The sequence below is a fragment of the Nicotiana tabacum genome, chromosome 18, assembly GCF_000715075.1.
Source record: "Nicotiana tabacum cultivar K326 chromosome 18, ASM71507v2, whole genome shotgun sequence".
NCBI classification, from domain to species: Eukaryota; Viridiplantae; Streptophyta; class Magnoliopsida; order Solanales; family Solanaceae; genus Nicotiana; species Nicotiana tabacum.
The window spans coordinates 91,078,777-91,099,134 of NC_134097.1; the positions used below are offsets into that span (position 1 = coordinate 91,078,777).

General features: G+C 36.9%; 2 pseudogenes; both read right to left on the reverse strand.

The window, feature by feature from the left end:
- Positions 1 to 2,878: 2,878 nt before the first annotated feature.
- Positions 2,879 to 8,362, reverse strand: LOC107766377 (putative nucleoredoxin 1; annotated as a pseudogene).
- A 4,123-nt stretch (positions 8,363 to 12,485) lies between these two features.
- LOC142172587 (putative nucleoredoxin 1) lies at positions 12,486 to 19,262 on the reverse strand (annotated as a pseudogene).
- Between the last annotated feature and the right edge of the window lie 1,096 nt (positions 19,263 to 20,358).

The following is a 20,358-nucleotide window of genomic DNA, read 5'->3' on the forward strand; positions in this document are numbered from 1 at the left end:
GGACGAAAATATCCTTCTGTTCATGTCCTTAACTTTTGAACTTAACTTCAGGACTTCAGGACTACATGTCCTTAACTTTTGAACTTGTAACTCTAAGTTCAGGACTTCAAGACTACATGTCTTTAACTTTTGAACTTAACTTCAGGACTTTAGGGACTACATGTCCTTAACTTTTGAACTTGGAACTCTAAGTTCAGGACTACATGTCCTTAACTTTTGAACTTAACTTCAGGATTACATGTCCTTAACTTTTGAACTTGGAACTCTAAGTTCAGGACTAACTTCAGGACTACATGTCCTTAACTTTTGAACTTGGAACTCTAACTCCAGGACTACATGCCCTTAACTTTTGAACTTAACTTCAGGACTTTAAGGACTACGTATCCTGAACTTTTGAACTTGGAACTCTAAGTTCAGGACTACATGTCCTTAACTTTTGAACTTGTAATTCTATGTTCATGACTACATGTCCTTAACTTTTGAACTTGGAACTAAAACCAAATAAAAATAGGAAAACTATCCCATATAAATAAATAACATGGGTTAAAACAGAGTTCGTTGTGACTTGCGGCCTACTCTGTTCTCTCACATTCTTCTACCCAAACAAAGGCCTGTAATAATACCAAATTTCATCTCATGGATTGGGTTCGTGGTGAAGCTGTTGGTCAAGCATTGGGTTCGTGGTGAAGCTGTTGGTCAAGCAAGTTTTGGAAAAGTCAATTTTGCAATACCCACAAAGCAGAGTACTCAAATTCTTCCATTGATGGTAGTAAAGTTATCTTGGGTTTCCCACTCTGCTACTCTCAGCAACGAGAAGAAAAACGTATTTTTGTTTGGGAAAGAATGGGTGACACTATCTTTTCATATTAATATTAATAGACTAGTGGTTACTTTTGCTTAGCATTAAAAATACTGAATAAAAAGTAAATACCACTTTAAAAAGTGGCTACCCCACACAATTTTTACACAAAACATTCGCTAACCCCCACCTTATTTTTTTATTCTGCCTCTTTGCTACGCCTAGCTCCACCATCCAAACAATTATCATAACCCATCATAATTATAAGTGTTTACATTCTCAATTTGATAGTTTCTGTACTAAGATTGATATAACATGCACTTAATAGATTTTATTTTTATTTAAGATATAGTTATACAGAAAAACATTCGCTATACATGGCGGGTCGTTTTACTGTTCATTACTCCATTGATAATGAAAATTTTTTAGTTGTCAAAAAAGAATAATCAATTTTCTGTTTTTGCTTGTTTTGCATCTTTCCTATTGAAAATTCGGTAAAAACTGAACATGAAATAAATGATATGTGTATCACACCGTGTATCATTTGTGTATCATATTTGTATCTATTGTGTATCACATGTATATCCATGTATACTTGTGTGTGAGATACATGCGTGATACATGTTTGATACATGTGTCACAAAAGACTTTTTTGAACTCGATTTAATTATGAATTTTGATAAAAAAAAAAACAATCCAAATCACCTCCAATCTTCCTCAAATTTTGTATATTGACTTATCTATATATTTTCAATGAATTTCAACTATACCCATTGAAAAAGTTTATTTTTTGTTTAGATTTTTGGAATATTGTATATATTTTTTGTATTTCATCACCTTATTTGCTACCTCATCCATAAAATTTCCTTTTCTTCTTGTATCTAGTGTTGCTAATCACGCTTAAAATATGGAAGGTGATTTTTTTCATGTGATTCTTTGAGAGAAAGAACCCTATTATTTGGTTTTTCAATTTTTGTTGGCTAGTTTTGGTAAGTCTATGATTAATGGCTAAAGGTTGGTAAGTTGAGATTTATTTGGGACATTTGTGTAAGTTTGAGGGGCTATAGAGGTAGTTTTCTCAAAAAATTTCGAAGTAACTTTTGTTGTTTCAAGTTCCTATACACGACTAGATTGCTCCTGAGAATAGTATAAATAGGAGAACTTTGTAATTCCTCTATGCAATACAAATAAGATTTTCAGAGAAAATTCCACTCCAAGATCTACTCTTTCTTAGCTCTCTTTAAATAACTTCCTTCACGTGTAAACTTCAGCACCACAATAACAGCATATCTAATCAGAAGTAGGATCTGGGAAGGATGGTGAGTACGCCACCTTACTCCTACCTCGTAGAGAAGCCCTTCATTTTTTGAAATTTTGCCTATTCAATCAGATACAACTAGATGTGGAATCCTTCGAACTGCTCTTAGGTTCTTACCTGCTTCAACATCAGACAATGGAATAGCAAGCCATGGATTTCCTTGAAGTAGCTATTGAATAAGTTATATCATTCTCACTGGATGAGATGAACACTATTTTAACAATATGATCTAACAACATTTGTAAATTTTAATGAGAAATGTCTGACATACTACTAGTTACATCTGTTCAACGTTTCTACATATGAGATAATCTCTTTCCTTTGAAGAAGACATGACAGAAATGAGGATCATGATTTTGTAAATTGTTGCCTTCACCATCAACAGGTATTCTCAGAACCTGGAAATAGGAGAAATCATGATTGACTAACCACAAAATAATTCCACAATATATTTTATTTATAATGTTAAACATAATAGTGTTATTATAAGCAGTGGCGGAAGCAAGATCTCCACGAAGGGTGTTCAAAAAGAAAATTTTGTAGCTAGTGGGAATTGAACCTAGGACCTTATGAAGGTTTTGAACCACCTTGACCACTAAACTACACTTTTGGGTTGTGTTAAGGGGGTTCAAAACTTAATATACAGAGGTAAAAAATAGATTTTACCTATACAAGTGTAATATTTCGGCGAACCCCCTTCCACCCCCCTAAATCCGCCCCTGATTATAAGACTCATTCAAACCACCAACTTAACTAACTCCCTAAGCTTTATAGCAAACTTCTCCATCGCAAATTCACCCTTCATTTGATTTCATTTCCTCTTCTTCAAGCTCCTTTTCTTCTGCCTCTGCATCTATGTTGCATCCCTTGTTCTCTTCCAGAGCACATTTGAGGTGGAGATCAAAATCACACTCTTCACAACAGAATGACCACACTCATCCCTCGCCATTGCATCCATCACAGTTATAAAACAAGCGCTTTGTAAGTACGAGTTCATGCTCATGGAGAGCGTGATTCACATTCTCAGGCCACCCCTTTGCCATCTCCTCATATTGTGCCTCAATCTGCTTCACGCGCTCCTCTGTGAACGGATAAGCATCAGCACCAAAACAAATAACTAGATTTCAGGCTTCAGTTGTAACAGTCTTGCCTGTTGGCCTAATAGCAACCAACATGGGGATACCACGAACTTTGAACAGACTACTCAATCACACCTTCCTTTCATCACCAAAGGGAAGAGCCTACCACGACATTGTGGCAAAAAATTAATCAAAGGAGGCCTGATCTCTGTCACTAGATATGAATACAACCTCTAAAGCATCATCATTTGCTTTAATCTTGTTATTTGCTTCTGTAAGCTTTGGTAGGAAAGCACGGCACAGAGGACACCAGTGTGCAGAAAAGTAAAGAAGAACATTCTTCCCAACAAGAGAAGACACTGGAATCTACAAAGAAAAATCTCTGATGACTGACTGTAAGTGTGGGATGGCAGGTAAAGACATAAACAGAAATGAGATGGAAGATGGTTTACAATATGATTGGCAAAGAAAAATACATAAGAGCACATCTCATGTCAAAATCAGGAAAAAAAAATGATAACTCGACTAGCAAAGTCGGAGTTATCAAAAAGTCACGTTAATATACCTAGAGTTACCAAATTATGAAAGTAAACATAAGTATCTCACCTTACCACCATCCTTCCCAATAACAAAATCATGATATCCTGAAACCAAAATTGACTCAAGTGTCTGCGCTTCTCGATTAGCTTTCTCTATCTTCTCAAGTTTTGCAAATCTCTCAGGTGTAAAAGGGTATGCTTGGATGTCGTGCTCCTCTATGGCTTCAGCTACATTAGAATGAAGAGCCTTCCCATCTGGCTAAATGATCACCAATGTAGGAAGTTCAGATAGTTCATCTTCTCGTAGCTCCTGTCCTTCAAGGGGAAGTGAAAACCAAGGCAAGTTAGCAAATTCTTGTTTGAATGACTCTTCATCATCATCAAGCGGAATCATCAAAATATAAAAGTTTTCTCCCAATTCCTTCAACTTTTTATACACTTCAACCAGCTTTGGAGTGAAAGAAAGGCATCCATTGAATGCGGCCAACGACAAATAAAGGCCTACAGTCTTGCCTTCAAGTTCACAAACTGCTACCTGATAGATATTAAATCATAGTGAAATAGCAGTAACAACAGTACGAATTAAACCATAAAGAACATAGTGTAAGGAACTCCATAAGGTACAGCAATTTGAACTGACTTTCCTCCCATCAGTGGCAAATACAAAGTCTCGTGACTGTGAGAGTAAGATAGATTTCAAGGATTGATCCCTCTTAGCTGTTTCTTCCCGGTCTTTAATTTCTTTAACCCATTCAAGAAGTAAAGGGTAACCTTCCACCCCATACTCAAGGATGTTCTCAACTCCACCATCAGTCAATACCTTCCCATTTTCATCAAGGATTATTCCTTTAACAGCAAACAGCTCATCTAGACGTTCACGGGTTTCAGAATCAGAGAAAGGGACCGCAGGCCATGGCATTTTAGATAAGTAACCCATGAAAGACTCATCGTCCTCATCAACAGAAAGGAAAACAACTTTAATTTCTCCTTTGGGAAGGAGCTCATTGTACACCTCTACCAAATTTGGGGTGAAACGTTGGCACGGACCACACCATGATGCCGAAAAGTATAACCCAACTCTTCCCCCCTTTTTGAAGTATCAAGTGTAACCTAAAATTTTGAAAACAATGAGAAGCTTGGATTGTTGATAAATATAGTGGATCAACTCTGTTAATGATTTGAAAATCCACTTAATTCTTTTTTATCATATGGAAGTGATACAAATAGAATATAACACAATGGATGACAAGCAAATTCGTTACTCCCTCCATCCCAATTTGTTTGGCATAGTTTGAATAAACACAGAGTTTAAGAAAGGAATACATGAGCTAAATTGGTATAAATATCAAAAGTACAGTGATAACAAAAATTATCTTTTTGTATACAATGATCCCATGACAAATTATGTCAACCGAAGAATGGAAAGTTAAAGTTACAAGTTTCTAAATATAGAAAGGTGCCAATATGTAACAACCTAGATATTGTCCGCTTTGCGCCTAAGCTCGCGCAGCTTAAAAATGTGTCATTAGGGTTTAATACTTGTGTACTGATATACCCAGCATCTCTCCCATATTTTGTCGATGTGGAATTCGTCTGGAGTGTCATATACACCCCTCCTTAGGTATTGTCCTTGGTGAGGTTTGCCTCATTACCTTATCAAAGATGTGGGATTAACTCAGTTGGCTGCGGAAGTTTGCCCCACTATCGTTCAAGGTTGCAAGCGGAATAGGTCTAACATTATATTTTGTCACATCCCAAACTACCCCCTAGACGTGATTGGCACCCAGCACTTCTCACCTCCCAGGCGAACCATATTCCTTATATTTAACTATTTATACAAGCATTGAGAGAAAATAAGTGCAGGTCCAAAAGCATAATTAATAATTAAATATGGAATAGTTATCACCGAATCCATAATCTATTGATAGAAACTCAATGATAACTGAAATAATAAAACTCTAGTCCAAATGCCACGCTAAGACCGTGGAGTATCTTATAAAGTTACATGACTTTAACTAGCAGGCATGCATACCCAAAGCAAAGAAATATGATAGCTTAATTGCAGAAATTCACTAAAGAACTCAAGGATTAAGCAGCCGACTCAGGAGGAGAAGTTCGAGAATTTCAGCAATGGCGGAAAAGAGAAGATGTGGATTTGAGAGAATTATGAGAGAAAAGAGTATTTAGGAAACTTATAATGCAAATCTTATTCATTTCTATATATTACAATGTACTTATATAAAATGGGAATGAATACAACTTGTCTAACAAAATTTATTCTCCTAACAACTTGTGTAACTAACTCCAACTAACTTCTACTGATATGGCATTTAACTAGCTAACTGATTTCTGAAATTTTTTCTCTAACTAACATTTACTGATTCCACTAACTTCGAGCTGGATTTTCTGTATCAATATTCCCTCCTGCAGAATATCCTTGACCACAAGGATCAAAATGAGGAAATTGAACCTTCACTACAGTTAAGAATTCCCAAGTAGCACAATTAGCAGGTAACCCTGCCCATTTCACCGGTGTTTGTGCGATAGCTTTGTTTCCCTGCTTTACCATCCTTCTTTGTAGTATGGCCTCTGGTTTTGGACAATGTGGGTTGGCTATATCAGTGGTGGGAGGGTAGGCAATTTGAGTGGGTAGTTGGTGGCATTTCTTTAAGAGTAATACATGAATGGTAGAGTGTATTTTGACTGATGGTGGAAACAGTAGGGTATATGCAACTAGTCCTACTCTTTTGGAGATCTGAAAAGGTCCATAATACTTTGCTACTAACTTGTGAAATGGTTGTGCTGACACGGTAGCTTGTTTATATGGTTGGATTTCAAATAAACCCAATCTCCTACTGCAAATTGCCTGTCACTCCTGTGAGCATCAGTTTGTTGTTTCATCCTTAGTTGAGCTCTCAGCAAATGATATTTGAGTAGTTGTAACTTCAGCTCCCTATTGATCAGTGTATTATCAACTTCAACTAAGGCTGATTCACCTGGTAAGTAAGGAAGACGCAAGTAAGGTGGTCTGCCATATAAAATTTCGTACGGGGTGGTTTTAATTGCTAAATGGTATGATGTATTGTGCCAGTATTCAGCCATAGGTAGCCAATAATACCATTTGGAGCTGTCTTCATTACAGAAACATCAGAGATATGTCTCCGAACATCTGTTTAGAACTTCAGTTTGCCCATCAGACTGAGGATGATAGGTTGAGGAAGTGTTCAATTGTACCCCTTGTATAGAGAATAGCTCTTGCCAGAATGAACTCAAAAACACTGCATCTCTTTCACTAACAATCGAGTCTGGGAGACCATTCAATTTGACTATGTTATCCAGGAATACCTTGGCTATTGATTGGGCAGTATAAGTATGCTTTAAGGGAATGAAGTACCCATACTTACTTAGTATGTCCACAACCACAAGAATGACTTCATTACCATGAGATTAGGGAAACCTATCTATAAAACGTCCATGCTGATTTGTGACCACACCGCATCTGGAGTAGGTAGTGGTTGTAGAAGGTAGGGGTGGGCATATATCAGGTAAAACCGATAACCCAAACTATTAATTATTTATTGGGTTATTGGGTTAACGATTCGGTAACGGGTAAAAAAAAATTTTATTGGGTTATCGGTTCGGGCTCGGTTTGGCAATTCTGTTATTGGGTAAAACCGATTACCCTTAAGTATATACATACTAGGGTTTCATATACAAAGTTCTCACTTCTCAGTTTCTCCGCCTCACACCATGTCGCCCTCACTAGTTCTCCGCCAAATGGATTGCCTTTGCTTGCAAATTCAACCACTGATTTTTAAATGAAAGTTTTTCTTGGAAGACTCAAGTCAAGTTTCACTAAGATGGAACTTTAACTGGTTGTTCTTGAAAAGGAGAACTAATGCCAATATATCTAAGCAACATAAAACTGAATTGTTCTCATTTGCAGAATCTGTTTAGTTTTATCTTATCGGGTAAACCGATAACCGAACCGATAATGATCAATAATCGATAAACCGATAATCGATAACCGATAATCAATATCTTATCGATTTGGTTATCGGTTTATCATATTTATAAAATGATAACCGATAAGCAAAATCGATAATATTCATAACCGAACCGAACCGACCGATGCCCACCCCTAATAGAAGGCCAGGGTAGGCTGCTAGATCAGATTTGCTTCTTTGGCTAGTGTCACATCCTTGCACAACTAACTGGACATCTTTCCTGATATCCTTCCAGTAAAATAGTGTCATAAGACTTTTTAATGTTGCTTCAATGCCTGAATGACGTCCTTGTGGAGTGGAATGCCATAGCCAATGATGTGTGTTCTCAGCTGCTGAATGTTGCCTAGTACCAATTTCCCTTTTCTCCTCAATTGGTTGTGCTGCCAAATGTATTGTGAGTGTGTTGAGGGATTAGCTATTAGTTGCTCGATCAATGCTTTGAGCTCAGAGTTTGTCTCCCAACTATCAATGATGGCTTGCAGCAGATCAGAACTAGTAGTAGATAGTACAAGACAGAATAGTTCAGCTCCAGGCATCCTAGAAAGGGCAACGGCCACCTTATTTGTGACTCCACTTTTATACTTAATGACATAGTCAAAGGACATACCATTGTAACTCATTACACATAGTAGGTATTACTTGAATCATACAAAGCTCATAATGATTACCTATAGCTCTAGTTAATCTCCCCACTCTAGTAGCTATGACATGTTTCTGCTCCTCTTAGAACGTGCTTCCTTGCTTTGTAGTAGAACTCTATAGTAAGAGTTTTAAAATTCATCTTTATATCTCCGAGCGTTAATAGACACTGAACTCTAAGCACTACACCACATGATCCTAGAGGCAATAACAAGAATTCAGCAGAGAATTCAACCCCTTGCAACAACTAAGAAATTTTGTGGTAAAAGACTCTTCTAGATCGTGGTAACTGTTTAGGTTCCACAAACAATTCTTTAAATTCTTTCAGTAAGGTTAACAGTTGTGGATCTACATTGTTTTGTTCTTTAGACTCTAAGGAATACCATTGTGACTCATTACACATAGTAGGTATTACTTGAATCATACAAAGCTCAGAATGATTACCTATAGCTCTAGTTAATCTCCTCACTCTAGTAGCTATGACATGTTTCCTTCTCCTCCTAGAAATCAAACTTCACTCAAATTAACTTTTTTTAAAAATATTTGAAAATCTATAACCAAACGTTTCCTTAATTTCCTTTTTCGGAATATTTCCCTAACTTTTGTCAGAGTGAAGTGAATACCATATTTTCTTTTACAAATTCGTCACAATTTTGTAATGGACCTGTCCGTTATGAATATTCTGTCACAAATATGTATTTGTCTTGTCATAAATTGGCAAAATAACCCTGTCAGTAATGACAATAAGCAAATAGATATACGAGATCAATTCATCATAGAAGCAATTTAAAAAGGTGAAATTTAGCTCAAGTGCTACAAGACTCTTGATGAGAGAGCAGATATTTTGACAAAGGCACATCATAAAGATCAATTTTTTCTATCTTAGAGAGTTACTTGGACTTGTAAAACAATTGCGTTAAGAAGAAATGTTAAGATTAGTGCACTTTTAATTGTATTCAACTTCTAGATTATTTAGAAAAAATTTAGCTAGTCAGTGTAGAATAAAGCAAGTTTGAGTCGAGTCAATAAAGAGAGTAGTAAAGTTTGTTAAATTTTTGAGAGACTGACATAATTGGTCGTTCGGCACAAACTTAAGACAACCGCTAGCCCATTATATTTGATTGCAAGTTATAGCCAAAAACTTATTGCATTGGCTACAACAAAACATGGGGGAAGTGCACGGTTAGCCACTAATAACACATGTATTTATTTTTAAGCCACTGTTTAAAATGTCTTTAGTCTTTAGCCACTACTTTAATAAATTTTAACTGCCCAGACGAAAATATCCTTCTGTTCATGTCCTTAACTTTTGAACTTAACATCAGGACTACATGTCCTTAACTTTTGAACTTGTAACTCTAAGTTCAGGACTTCAGGACTACATGTCTTTAACTTTTGAACTTAACTTCATGACTTTAGAGACTACATGTCCTTAACTTTTGAACTTGGAACTCTAAGTTCAGGATTACATGTCCTTAACTTTTGAACTTAACTTCAGGACTACATGTCCTTAATTTTTGAACTTGGAACTCTAAGTTCAGGACTAACTTCAGGACTACATGTCCTTAACTTTTGAACTTGAAACTCTAAGTTCAGGACTAACTCCAGGACTACATGTCCTTAACTTTTAAACTTAACTTCAGGACTTTAGGGATTACATGTCCTTAACTTTTGAACTTGGAACTCTAAGTTCAGGACTACATGTCTTTAACTTTTGAACTTGTAATTCTAAGTTCAGGACTACATGTCCTTAACTTTTGAACTTGGAACTAAAACCAAACAAAAATAGGAAAACTATCCCATATAAATAAATAACATGGGTTAAAACAGAGTTCGTTGTGACTTGCGGCCTACTCTGTTCTCTCACATTCTTCTACCAAAACAAAAGCCTAAAATAATACCAAATTTCATCTCATGGATTGGGTTCGTAGTGAAGCTGTTGGTCAAGCAAGTTTTGGAAAAGTCAATTTTGCAATACCCACAAAGCAGAGTACTCAAATTCTTCCATTGATGGTAGTAAAGTCATCTTGGGTTTCCCACTCTGCTACTCTCAGCAACGAGAAGAAAAGCGTATTTCATTTGGGAAGGAATGGGTAACACTGTCTTTTCATATTAATTTTAATAGACTAGTGGCTACTTTTGCTCAGCATTAAAAATACTGAATAAAAAGTAAATACCATTTTAAAAAGTGGCTACCCCACACAACTTTTACCCAAAACATTCGCTAACCCCCACCTTATTTTTTTTATTCAACCTCTTTGCTACGCCCAGCTCCACCATCCAAACAATTATCATAACCCATCATAATTATCAGTGTTTACTTTCTCAATTTGATAGTTTCTGTAATAAGATTGATACATGCACTTAATAGATTTTATTTTTATTTAAGATATATTTATACAGAAAAAAATTCGCTATAGATGGCGGGTCGTTTTACTGTACATTACTTCATTGATAATGAAAAATTTTTAGTTGGCAAAAAAGAATAATCAATTTTCTGTTTTTGCTTGTTTTGCATCTTTCCTATTGAAAATTCGGTAAAAACTGAACATGAAAAAAATGATATGTGTATCACACTATGTATCATTTGTGTATCATATTTGTATCTATTGTGTATCACATGTATATCCATGTATACTTGTTTGCGTGATACATGTTTGATACATGTGTCGTAGAAGTATTTTTTGAACTCGATTTATTTATAAATTTTGATACAAAACCAGTCCAAATCACCTCCAATCTTCCTTAAATTTTGTATATTGACTTATCTATATATTTTCAATGAATTTCAACTATACCCATTGAAAAAGTTTATTTTTTGTTTAGATTTTTGGAATATTGTATATATTTTTTGTATTTCATCACCTTATTTGCTACCTCATCCATAAAATTTCCTTTTCTTCTTGTATCTAGTGTTGCTAATCACGCTTAAAAGATGAAAGGTGATTTTTGCATGTGATTCTTTGAGAGAAAGAACCCTATTATTTGGTTTTTCAATTTTTGTTGGCTAGTTTTGGTAAGTCTATGATTAATGGCTAAAGGTTGGTAAGTTGAGATTTATTTGGGACATTTGTGTAAGTTTGAGGGGCTATAGAGGTAGTTTTCTCAAAAAATTTCGAAGTAACTTTTGTTGTTTCAAGTTCCTATACACGACTAGATTGCTCCTGAGAATAGTATAAATAGGAGAATTTTGTAATTCCCCTATGCAATACAAATAAGATTTTCAGAGAAAATTCCACTCCAAGGTCTACTCTTTCTTAGCTCTCTTTAAATAACTTCCTTCACGTGTAAAATTCAGCACCACAATAACAACATATCTAATCACAAGTAGGATTTGGGAAGGATGGTGAGTACGCCACCTTACTCCTACCTCGTAGAAAAGCCCTTCATTTCTTGAAATTTTGCCTATTCAATCAGATACAACTTGATGTGGAATCCTTCGAACTGCTCTTAGGTTCTTACCTACTTCAACATCAGACAATGGAACAACAAGCCATGGATTTTCTTGAAGTAGCCATTGAATAAGTTATATCATTCTCACTGGATGAGATGAACACTATTTTAACAATATCATCTAACAGCATTTGTAAATTTTAATGAGAAATGTCTGACATACTACTAGTTACATCTGTTCAACGTTTCTACATATGAGATAATCTCTTTCCTCTGAAGAAGACAGGACAAAAATGAGGATCATGATTTTGTAAATTGTTGCCTTCACCATCAATAGGTATTCTCAGAACCTGGAAACAGGAGAAATCATGATTGACTAACCACAAAATAATTCCACAATATATTTTATTTATAATGTTAAACATAATAGTGTTATTATAAGCAGTGGCGGAAGCAAGATCTCCACGAAGGGGGTTCAAAAAGAAAATTTTGTAGCTAGTGGGAATTGAACCTAGGACCTTATGAAGGTTTTGAACCCCTTGACCACTAAACTACACTTTTGGGTTGTGTTAAGGGGGTTCAAAACTTAATATATAGAGGTAAAAAATAGATTTTACCTATACAAGTGTAATTTTTCGGCGAACCCCCTTCCACCCCCTAAATCCGCCCCTGATTATAAGACTCATACAAACCACCAACTTAACTAACTCCCTAAGCTTTATAGCAAACTTCTCCATCGCTAATCCACCCTTCTTTTGATTTAATTTCCTCCTCTTCAAGCTCTTTTTCTTCTGCCTCTGCATCTATGTTGCATCCTTTGTTCTCTTCCAGAGCACATTTGGGGTGGAGATCAAAATCACACTCTTCACAACAGAATGACCACACTCGTCCCTCGCCATTGCATCCATCACAGTTATAAAACAAGTGCTTTGTAAGTACGAGTTCATGCTCATGGAGAGCGTGATTCACATTCTCAGGCCACCCCTTTGCCATCTCCTCATATTGTGCCTCAATCTGCTTCACGCGCTCCTCTATGAACGGATAAGCATCAACACCAAAACAAATAACTAGATTTCTGGCTTCAGTTGTAACAGTCCTGCCTGTTAGCCTAATAGCAACCAACATGGGGATATCACAAACTTTGAACAGACTACTCAATCACACCTTCCTTTCATCACCAAAGGGAAGAGCCAGCCATGACATTGTGGCAAAAAATTCATCAAAGGAGGCCTGATCTCTATCACTAGATATGAATACAACCTTTAAAGAATCATCATTCACTTTAATCTTGTCATATGCTTCTGTAAGCTTTGGTAGGAAAGCACGACACGGAGGACACCAGTGTGCAGAAAGGTAAAGAAGAACATTCTTCCCAACAAGAGCAGACACTAGAATCTACAAAGAAAAATCTCTGATGACTGACTATAAGTGTGGGAAGGCAGGTAAAGACATCAACAGAAATGGGATGGAAGATGGTTATGATTGGCAAAGAAAAATATATAAGAGCACATCTCATGTCAAAATCAGAAAAAAAAAGATAATAACTCGACTAGCAAAGTCAGAGTTATCAAAAAGTCACGTTAATATAACTAGAGTTACCAAATTATGAAAGTAAACATAAGTATCTCACCTTAGCACCATCCTTCCCAATAACAAAATCATGATCTCCTGAAACCAAAATTGACTCAAGTGTCTGCGCTTCTCGATTAGCTTTCTCTATCTTCTCAAGTTTTGCAAATCTCTCAGGTGTAAAAGGGTATGCTTGGATGTCGTGCTCCTCTATGGCTTCAGCTACATTAGAATGAAGAGCCTTCCCATCTGGCGAACTGATCACCAATGTAGGAAGTTTAGATAGTTCAGCTTCTCGCAGCTCCTGTCCTTCAAGGGGAAGTGAAAACCAAGGCAAGTTAGCAAATACTTGTTTAAATGACTCTTCATCATCATCAAGCGGAATCATCAGAATGTCAAAGTTTTCTCCCAGTTCCTTCAACTTTTTTATATACTTCAACCAGTTTTGGAGTGAAAGAAAGGCATCCATTGAATGCGGCCAACGACAAATAAAGGCCTACAGTCTTGCCTTCAAGTTCACAAACTGCTACCTGATAGATATTAAATCATAGTGAAATAGCAGTAACAACAGTACGAATTAAACCATAAAGAACATAGTGTAAGGAACTCCATAAGGTACAGCAATTTGAACTGACTTTCCTCCCATCAGTGGCAAATACAAAGTCTCGTGACTGTGAGAGTAAGATAGATTTCAAGGATTGATCCCTCTTAGCTGTTTCTTCCCGGTCTTTAATTTCTTTAACCCATTCAAGAAGTAAAGGGTAACCTTCCACCCCATACTCAAGGATGTTCTCAACTCCACCATCAGTCAATACCTTCCCATTTTCATCAAGGATTATTCCTTTAACAGCAAACAGCTCATCTAGACGTTCACGGGTTTCAGAATCAGAGAAAGGGACCGCAGGCCATGGCATTTTAGATAAGTAACCCATGAAAGACTCATCGTCCTCATCAACAGAAAGGAAAACAACTTTAATTTCTCCTTTGGGAAGGAGCTCATTGTACACCTCTACCAAATTTGGGGTGAAACGTTGGCACGGACCACACCATGATGCCGAAAAGTATAACCCAACTCTTCCCCCCTTTTTGAAGTATCAAGTGTAACCTAAAATTTTGAAAACAATGAGAAGCTTGGATTGTTGATAAATATAGTGGATCAACTCTGTTAATGATTTGAAAATCCACTTAATTCTTTTTTATCATATGGAAGTGATACAAATAGAATATAACACAATGGATGACAAGCAAATTCGTTACTCCCTCCATCCCAATTTGTTTGGCATAGTTTGAATAAACACAGAGTTTAAGAAAGGAATACATGAGCTAAATTGGTATAAATATCAAAAGTACAGTGATAACAAAAATTATCTTTTTGTATACAATGATCCCATGACAAATTATGTCAACCGAAGAATGGAAAGTTAAAGTTACAAGTTTCTAAATATAGAAAGGTGCCAATATGTAACAACCTAGATATTGTCCGCTTTGCGCCTAAGCTCGCGCAGCTTAAAAATGTGTCATTAGGGTTTAATACTTGTGTACTGATATACCCAGCATCTCTCCCATATTTTGTCGATGTGGAATTCGTCTGGAGTGTCATATACACCCCTCCTTAGGTATTGTCCTTGGTGAGGTTTGCCTCATTACCTTATCAAAGATGTGGGATTAACTCAGTTGGCTGCGGAAGTTTGCCCCACTATCGTTCAAGGTTGCAAGCGGAATAGGTCTAACATTATATTTTGTCACATCCCAAACTACCCCCTAGACGTGATTGGCACCCAGCACTTCTCACCTCCCAGGCGAACCATATTCCTTATATTTAACTATTTATACAAGCATTGAGAGAAAATAAGTGCAGGTCCAAAAGCATAATTAATAATTAAATATGGAATAGTTATCACCGAATCCATAATCTATTGATAGAAACTCAATGATAACTGAAATAATAAAACTCTAGTCCAAATGCCACGCTAAGACCGTGGAGTATCTTATAAAGTTACATGACTTTAACTAGCAGGCATGCATACCCAAAGCAAAGAAATATGATAGCTTAATTGCAGAAATTCACTAAAGAACTCAAGGATTAAGCAGCCGACTCAGGAGGAGAAGTTCGAGAATTTCAGCAATGGCGGAAAAGAGAAGATGTGGATTTGAGAGAATTATGAGAGAAAAGAGTATTTAGGAAACTTATAATGCAAATCTTATTCATTTCTATATATTACAATGTACTTATATAAAATGGGAATGAATACAACTTGTCTAACAAAATTTATTCTCCTAACAACTTGTGTAACTAACTCCAACTAACTTCTACTGATATGGCATTTAACTAGCTAACTGATTTCTGAAATTTTTTCTCTAACTAACATTTACTGATTCCACTAACTTCGAGCTGGATTTTATGTATCAATATTCCCTCCTGCAGAATATCCTTGACCACAAGGATCAAAATGAGGAAATTGAACCTTCACTACAGTTAAGAATTCCCAAGTAGCACAATTAGCAGGTAACCCTGCCCATTTCACCGGTGTTTGTGCGATAGCTTTGTTTCCCTGCTTTACCATCCTTCTTTGTAGTATGGCCTCTGGTTTTGGACAATGTGGGTTGGCTATATCAGTGGTGGGAGGGTAGGCAATTTGAGTGGGTAGTTGGTGGCATTTCTTTAAGAGTAATACATGAATGGTAGAGTGTATTTTGACTGATGGTGGAAACAGTAGGGTATATGCAACTAGTCCTACTCTTTTGGAGATCTGAAAAGGTCCATAATACTTTGCTACTAACTTGTGAAATGGTTGTGCTGACACGGTAGCTTGTTTATATGGTTGGATTTCAAATAAACCCAATCTCCTACTGCAAATTGCCTGTCACTCCTGTGAGCATCAGTTTGTTGTTTCATCCTTAGTTGAGCTCTCAACAAATGATATTTGAGTAGTTGTAACTTCAGCTCCCTATTGATCAGTGTATTATCAACTTCAACTAAGGCTGATTCACCTGGTAAGTAAGGAAGACGCAAGTAAGGTGGTCTGCCATATAAAATTTCGTACGGGGTGGTTTTAATTGCTAAATGGTATGATGTATTGTACCAGTATTCAGCCATAGGTAGCCAATAATACCATTTGGAGCTGTCTTCATTACAGAAACATCAGAGATATGTCTCCGAACATCTGTTTAGAACTTCAGTTTGCCCATCAGACTGAGGATGATAGGTTGAGGAAGTGTTCAATTGTACCCCTTGTATAGAGAATAGCTCTTGCCAGAATGAACTCAAAAACACTGCATCTCTTTCACTAACAATCGAGTCTGGGAGACCATTCAATTTGACTATGTTATCCAGGAATACCTTGGCTATTGATTGGGCAGTATAAGTATGCTTTAAGGGAATGAAGTACCCATACTTACTTAGTCTGTCCACAACCACAAGAATGACTTCATTACCATGAGATTAGGGAAACCTATCTATAAAACGTCCATGCTGATTTGTGACCACACCGCATCTGGAGTAGGTAGTGGTTGTAGAAGGTAGGGGTGGGCATATATCAGGTAAAACCGATAACCCAAACTATTAATTATTTATTGGGTTATTGGGTTAACGATTCGGTAACGGGTAAAAAAAAATTTTATTGGGTTATCGGTTCGGGCTCGGTTTGGCAATTCTGTTATTGGGTAAAACCGATTACCCTTAAGTATATACATACTAGGGTTTCATATACAAAGTTCTCACTTCTCAGTTTCTCCGCCTCACACCATGTCGCCCTCACTAGTTCTCCGCCAAATGGATTGCCTTTGCTTGCAAATTCAACCACTGATTTTTAAATGAAAGTTTTTCTTGGAAGACTCAAGTCAAGTTTCACTAAGATGGAACTTTAACTGGTTGTTCTTGAAAAGGAGAACGAATGCCAATATATCTAAGCAACATAAAACTGAATTGTTCTCATTTGCAGAATCTGTCTAGTTTTATCTTATCGGGTAAACCGATAACCGAACCGATAATGATCAATAATCGATAAACCGATAATCGATAACCGATAATCAACTGAGGTATTGTCAACTTCAGAGATCAGTGTATTGTCAACTATTGATCAGTGTATTGTCCCTATTGATCAGTGTATTGTCAACTTCAACTGAGGTTGATTCACCTGGTAAGTAAGGAAGATGCAAGTAAGGAGGTCTGCCATATAGAACTTCGTAAGGGGTGGTTTTAATAGCTAAATGGTATGATGTATTGTACTAGTATTCAGCCATAGGTAGCCAAGAATACCATTTGGAGCTGTCTTCATTACAGAAACATCAGAGATATGTCTCCGGACATCTGTTTAGAACTTCAGTTTGCCCATCATACTGAGGATGATAGGTTGAGGAAGTGTTTAGTTGTACCCCTTGTATTGAGAACAGCTCTTGCCATAATGAACACAAAAACACTGCATCTCTAACACTAACAATCGAGACTGGGAGACCATGCAATTTGACTATGTTATCCAGGAATACCTTGGCTATTGATTGGGCAGTATAAGGATGCTTTAAGGGAATGTAGTACCCATACTTACTTAGTCTGTCCACAACCACAAGAATGACTTCATAACCATGGGATTTGGGCAACCTATCTATAAAAAGTCCATGTTGATTTGTGACCACACCACATCTAGAGTAGGTAGTGGTTGTAAAAGGTAATGGTGGGCATATATCGGGTAAAACCGATAACCCGAAACATTAAATATTTATTGGGTTATCGGTATTGGGTTACTGGGCTAACGGTTCGATAACGGGTAAAAATTTTTTTATTGGGTTATCGATTCGGGCTCGGTTTGGCAATTTTGTTATTGGGTAAAACCGATAATCCAATAAGGGTTAACTAATTTACTAGTTTACCCTTAAATATATACATACTAGGGTTTCATATACATAGTTCTCACTTCTCAGTTTCTCCGCCTCACACCCTGTCGCCCTCACCGGTTCTCCGCCAAATGGATTGCCTTTGCTTGCAAATTCAACCACTGATTTTTAAATGAAAGTTTTTCTTGGAAGACTCAAGTCAAGTTTCACTAAGATGGAACTTTAACTGGTTGTCCTGTTACTCAATCAGATGATATTGGTGCTTTTGGCAGCAAGAAAATCTTACAATTAGAAGAAACATTTTCTATCAAAAGAATATTGATCAATTGAAAAGGAGAACGAATGCCAATATATCTAAGCAACATAAAACAAAATTGTTCTCATTTGCAGAATCTGTTTTAGTTTTATCTTATCGGGTAAATCGATAATGATCAATAACCGATTAACCGATAACCGATAACTAATATCTTATCGATTTGGTTATCGGTTTATCATATTTATAAAACGATAACCGATAGGCAAAATAGATAATATTCATAACCGAACCGAACCGACCGATGCCCACCCCTAGTAGAAGGTCAGGGTAGGCTGTTAGATCAGATTTGCTTCTTTGGCTAGTGTCACATCCTTGCACAACTAACTAGACATCTTTCCTGATACCCTTCCAGTAAAATAGTGTCATAAGCCTTTTTAATGTTGCTTCAATGCCTGAATGACGTCCTTGTGGAGTGGAATGCCATAGCCAATGATGTGTGTTCTCAGCTACTGAATGTTGCCCAGTACCAATTTCCCTTTTCTCCTCAATTGGTTGTGCTGCCAAATGTATTGTGAGTGAGTTGAGGGATTAGCAATTAGTTGCTCGATCAATGCTTTGAGCTCAGAGTTTGTCTCCCAACTATCAATGATGGCTTGCATCAGATCAGAACTGGTAGTAGATAGTACAAGACAGAATAGTTCAGCTCCAGGCATCCTAGAAAGGGCATCGGCCACCTTATTTGTGACCCCACTTTTATACTTAATGACATAGTCAAATGACATAAGCTTAGTTAGCCACATAAGCTGAGAGTTGGTCCGAAACTTTTGTTCCATTAAGAACTTCAAAGCTCTTTGGTCAGTTCTGATGATGAACCTTTGGCCAAGCAGATATTGAGACCATTTAGTGACTGCATGAACTATGGCTAATAGCTCTCTGTATTACACTAAGAGTGCCATATGCCTGGTAGATAATTCTTTGTTGATAAAGGCTATGGGGTGTCCTTATTGCATGAGAACAGCACCAATCCCATGTCCACTGGCATCAGTTTCAACAACAAAGGTTTTGTTAATATCAGGAAGTGTCAATATAGGAGCTTTTGTCAAGGCTTCCTTTAATTCTTCAAAAGCAGCAGTAGCTTTGGGCGACCATTTGAAGTTATCCTTTTTCAAGAGGTCTGTTAATGGTTTGCAAATAATCCCAAAGCTTTGTATGAACCTTCTATAGTAGCCAACTAAGCCAAGAAATCCTCTCAGTTGTTTAATGTTGGTTGGTATGGGCCAGTTTCTGACGACTTCTATTTTTTGAGGGTCTGTTGATACTCCTCCTTCAGTAATGAAGTGGCCTAAATACTCTATCCTTTTAACTCCAAAGAAACACTTACTCTCTTTAGCAAATAGATGGTGTTTCTTTATATCAAGGAATACAGATCTGAGATGCCCCAAGTGATCCTCCATGCTCCTACTATAGATGAGTATATCATCAAAGAAAACTAGTATATACTTTTTGAGAAAAGCCTGAAAGACAGAGTTCATCAAGCCTTGGAATGTTGCTGGTGGATTTGACAGACCAAAGGGCATCATCAGGTACTCATAGTATCCTAAGTGAGTCCTAAATACAGTCTTAGGCACATCTTCTTTTGCCATTCTAAATTGATGATATCCAGACCTTAGATCTATTTTAGAGAAGATCTTAGACCCTCTCAATTCATCTAACAGATCTTTCACCATAGGTATGGGAAACTTATTCATTATAGTGTGTTTGTTTAGGTCCCTATAGTCAATACATAATCTCCAAGACCTATCCTTCTTCCCAACTAAGACAATAGGGGCAGCAAAAGGACTGCTGCTAGGTTGTATAATTCCCTGGTCTAACATTTGTTGTACCAGGGATTCTATCACATCTTTCTTCACTGAAGGAAACCTATAGGGT